Genomic DNA, 5,344 nt, shown 5'->3' with positions numbered 1-5,344 from the left:
TGACAAATTCTAGGCATTCAGCTGCCAAATGACTACAAAGGGTTTTCACTAAGTAATGGTTAATGCGAGAAATGGGTGTCTTAGAGGAAAAGGTAGAGATGCAGTGCCTGGGTGTCTCAGTTCGTTAAGCATCTGCCTTTGGCTCAGGTCATGATCCCAGGGTCCCACATCAGTCTCCCTGCTTAATGGAGAGTCTGCTTCTCCCTGGGACCCTCCCCTTTCTTGGCTCTCTCTTTCTCATTCTCTCTCTCTCAAATAAATAAATAAAATCTTAAAAAAACAAAAACAAAAACACGAGGGGGAAGGCAGAGAGAGAAGGTCCACACTTCTTCAGTGCAAAAGGAAAATCCTTCTAGCATAGAGGACGGCCTACAATTGATACAGGATATGTGTTCTATCCCTGAATGCAACCTAGCCCTAACTCAGATAATTTAATCAAATGATCATCCTCTCACATCACTGATTCTGATAAGCAGCACTATTATTACGCTACAATGACCAGTATACTGTCAAGAGAACAAAAGAAATAAAGCATCCAATATAATCAAATTGACATAAATATTTAAAAAGCAGAAAGAAAATAAGAACATGCTACTTTTAACAGAACAACAGAAAGAAGCCTGCTATTTATATAAAGCCATGAAATCCAGAATAAAATGCACGTGGACTAGATTTATGCCCACACTTTACAAAGACAATAGATATAGATAGATAAATAAATAAATTAATTAATAATAACAAGTTAAAAAAAACTGCTGAGTTGAGGAAAGGGAGCTGAGATTCTGAGTACACCAAAGCAGCATTAATTTAGAAGACATATTAACAAAGAGGAGAAAGATGCACAGAGTGAGAAATTAAGAAATATGCAGTTAGTCTTGAGTATTCAGCAAAGCACTGATTGGAGGAAAGTTCTGGAGGAAAGTTCTGGAAACCACAGCATCACACAGAGGCAGCAATACCTAGTACTCATATAGCCAGGCAATGACTCTTCAGCAGGAAAGGGGAACTCTCATGATTCCTAGGCATTGGGTAGAGTCCACAGAAGGGTTTTGCTTCAGGAAAAAGAGCTGAACCAAAATCAGTTCTGGTCTCACCAAAAAAAAAAAAAAAAAAAAAAAATCTTAAAATCAAGATTTAAAAAAATCAAACCATATCTCTGCCCAGAGACTCTGTGGCCTTGTCACTTTCAGGCCCAGGAGCCTAACTGGGAAGAGAAGAAATTAAAACTAGTGAAATTTAAAAGAGAGAGAGTTAAAAAAAAAAAAAAAAGGAGGAGGGGCACCTGGGTGGCTCAATTGGTTAAGCCTCTGCCTTTGGCTCAGGTCATGATCCCAGGGTCCTGGGATTGAGCCCCCTCACAATTGGGCTCCCTGCTCAGCAAGGAGTCTGCCTCTCCCTCTCCCATCCCCCCCCCCATGCTCATGCATGCTCTCTCTCTCTCTCCCTCCTCTCTCTCTCTCTCAAATAAATAAAGAATAACATCTTTAAAAATAAATAAAGAGAAGATTGAGGAAGAAGAGTGTAAAAAAAGGAAAAAAGCAATACTTCAAAATATACATATAATCAAAAGAAATAGAATAAAATAAGTATAATTGAATAAAATGGAAAAGAGAAAGAAAGTGAGAATCCTTATTGAACACCAGTCAGTGAAGCCATCTGGCTAGGTCCACTGTGGAGGGCTGGTGAGCCAGCAGCAGCTGAACCCAGTCTCCCTCAGGCTTGGGAGCTGCCCACACTGGGTGTGAGGGATGACTGGTCCACCCAGGGCTTCCACAGTGGCACTGACAAATTTTTTGTTTCTCCTTCCACTGGCTGCTATAATCTTAAACTGCCAAGAGCCTGATGTCTGTATCTACAGAGCAAGGCCTGGGGGTTCTATGAGCAATATTTGGAGGCCTCTTGATGGACAACTGAAAATTACAAACTCCCAGGAGGGTCATACTGGTTTTGAGAGCCTCTTGTCTGTGGTAATGCTTTCGTGCTGAGCTGACCTTGAACTCTTTGCTGTCTTGCATCTCTCTGTGCTACAACTTCTCTTAGCTTCACTCTGCACCAACTGTGGGCATGACCTAGGCCCCAGCTCTGTGAAGAGGCCCCTTTGACCTGTGTGATCCCTACAGGACATCCTCCTGATGGGATTTGGGGTGGCAGGGGCAGAGGAGATGAATGCTGTAGCCCCAGCTGCCTCTGTATGGGAGTGACATGCAGTTAGAAGGCAGGGAGGCCTTGCTAAACGAAAATGTCAGTGCGGTGGTGCCTATGCTGTCCATTCAGGGTTATAACTCTGTCAACTTCCAGCAGCCAATTGATGCTGAGCGTGCCTTGGACACCACGAAATTTGATGTGATTAAGGGAAAGCCACTTCGTATCATGCATTCTCCTTTTTTGAGAGAATCTTGTACATTAATTGTCTTCATCCAGATCATGGACAAATCTCTAGGAAAAAAGGCAGTTTACAGTACTTCTTCTGCTCTTGGAAACACTCTGTCCTTCAAGGTGGTATGTGATGTGAACAGCCCTAAGGGTTTTGCATTTGCTCACTTGGAGACCCAGGGCGCTGCTGACAAGGTCTTTGGAAGACAAACAGCAAACTCCCCAATGACTTTCCAGTGTTTGTGAGCAGATTCAAATCTCCAAAGAGTGGGAAGCTGAATTTAGAGCCCAAGCCAAGGAATTCACCAATGTTGATATCAAAAACTTTGAGGAAGAGGTGAATGATGAGAGTCTGAAAGAGCTATTCAGCCAATTTGGCAAGACCCTAAGAGTCAAGGTGATGAGAAATCCCAGTGGGAAACCCAAGTGCTTTGACTTTGTGAGCTGTGAAAAGCCTGAGTATGTCAGTAGAGGTCCATAAGAGATGAATGGAAAATAAATCATATTTATAGACTCTTCACAGAAAAAAAAAAAAGTGGGTGATGGGTTGAGATGAAGTGGGAAATCTGAATAGCAGAAATGAGAGAACTGACCAATATCAAGAGGTGAATCTCCACACAAATAATGCGTGTAACAATGAGAAGTCAAGGGAAGAGTTTTCTCCTTTCAGATTACTCACCTGTGCTAAGGTAATGCTGGAGGATGGGAAAAAACAGAGGCTTTGGCTTCATGTGTTTCTCCTTTCCTAAAGAGGCAATCAAAGTAGTCATCGAGATGGATGCAGGCATGCTGACTCTGAGCCACTGCATGTTGCTCAGGCCGACAGGAAGGAAGGAAGAAAAAAGGCTCACCTGACCAACAAGTCTATGCAGCAGATGGCCAACGTCATCTTAAATCAGTTCTGGCTAGCAGCCAAGAGCTACTTTGTGCCAGCAGCTCTACAAGCTCAGGGAAGACTATTACATTACACACCTCACCAGTTAGCACAGATGAGGCCTAGTCTATGTTGGCAGCAAAGTGGGAGACTCCAAGGCTTCCGAGGAATACCACGCATTATAGGCCAGTCTGGGCTTGTCCAGCTCTTCGCCATCTGGCTCCAACTGGTAATGTTCCATCCTCTCATGGCCTCCCTACTGCCACTCAGAGACTCAGTGTTCTCACGGCCAAAGTATGGAACTTAGCACCTCATGCTGCTGTTGCTGTTACTGCCTGGCAGATATGCTCCCAGTGTCTGCTGCCCTCACCCTATCTGTAATACAGCCTCTGCAGGCACCCCAGCCTCTTTGCATGTGATGGCACTAGAGCCCCTGACCACTTCCATGCTGGCCATGGCACCTCCCAGGAACAAAAGCAGATGCTAGGATACCAGATGTTTCGTTCATTCAAACAATGCATTCAAACTGGATGGAAAGACTATAAAGATTGGCAAGTCTGAGCTGCTACACATTCCAGAGTCTACTGGATCCCTCCACCCTAAAGTAGACAAAGCTGCTGTTCTACCCTTCCTCATGCTAAGAAAGAAGCTGTCCAGAAGTTAATGTCTGTTGCCATTGCTGCATCTTAGACAAGGAAAAAAAAAAATCAAGAGCCAAATAACCCCTTATGGAATTCAGCTCAAGGTTTGAAGATTTCCTAACTTAACCTGTGGACTTCAACACTAAGAACCACAAATTACAAGTTCAGTTGGTCACTTTCTATCAAAAGGTCAATTATGAAGTACCTAGCATTTTTCAATTAAAGGAATATATTCTCTGGGTTCTGCTACTGTCCAGACAATGTTAACTATTGTTTTTTTCCTATCGTGGGCTTTGATTTTTCCCTCTAGAAATTTGTTTTATTTAATGTAGCTAAGTCTTAAGTTTTTCAATAAAAATTTCATGAAAAATGATTAAACCAATTCCAAGTAATATAAATGTATCCCAAATAAACTAAAAGTCATGATAGGAGTAATAAAATATTCAGTACCTTGAGAAAAAGTTTGCAATATCTAGAATGTTAACAATGATTACCAGAAAGGCAAAAAAGCAAAATACGTCCCATAATGAGGAGAAAAAGTCATTACTCATCCAGAATTGGCAGGAATTAGCTGACAAAGACATTTAAGTAGTTACTGTAACTCTATTGCATGTGTTCAAAAATTGGTGTAGAGTTGTGGTGTTCTAGAGACCCAAATCAAACTTCTAGAGCTAAAACTAAATGTTTCTGGATGGATTAACAGTAAATTAGATATACACAAATTGGAATTAGTGAAGACAAAGCAATAAAAATTATCAAATAGAAATGTGAAGAGAAAAAATTTAACCAGAGCATTATTGACCATAAGTACAATTTCAACCAACCTAATATATGGTATTCAGTCTCCAAAAGGGATTTTTTTTGAAGTATTTTAAGATGTAATTGCCTAAAATTCTCTAATTTTATGAAAAGTATAAAAATCGCAGATCTGAGAGGTTCAATGTAACTTTTTAATCAAATTGATTAAAATCTGTGATAAATAGAAATTTTATAAACAGCCAAGGAACAAAAACAAGCTACAAGTTATGCACAGTAGGACAAAGATGAGGATGCATGAAAATTAATTAAAGGAAACCTTTAAAAGTGAAGTTAAGAGGCCAGCAGGGGGAGCTCTATAGTGCCCCACAAATTCCCTTTGCAGACCTTAAAGGAAGATATACCTTGCAAGTCAATACTACTTTAGGTAGTACTTTACTACCCCAGCAAAAGGAAGAAAGACTGAAACATAACCTAAATCACAAAATAGATCTCAACAAATTTTAAAAGGAACCAACTTACACTGAGTTTTTACTCCAAAATCTGAAGAATATAATTCAACTAGAAATCAATAATGAAAGTTATCTGGAAAATCCTCAATTATATGAAAAGAAAACCAAAAAAACAATGTATTTTCAATATAATGAAAGTGGGAAAAATATCAAGTTTGTAGGATGCAGAAAATATTACTTAGGGGAAT

General features: G+C 40.4%; 1 pseudogene; it reads left to right on the top strand.

Moving 5' to 3' along the window:
• Window positions 1-2,202: 2,202 nt before the first annotated feature.
• On the top strand, window positions 2,203-3,937 carry LOC116575502 (annotated as a pseudogene).
• The last annotated feature ends 1,407 nt before the right edge of the window (window positions 3,938-5,344 follow it).

This window comes from Mustela erminea, chromosome 16, assembly GCF_009829155.1.
Source record: "Mustela erminea isolate mMusErm1 chromosome 16, mMusErm1.Pri, whole genome shotgun sequence".
NCBI lineage: Eukaryota > Metazoa > Chordata > Mammalia > Carnivora > Mustelidae > Mustela > Mustela erminea.
Note: the sequence above shows the minus strand (reverse complement) of the source record. Positions and strands in the feature narration are given on the sequence as shown.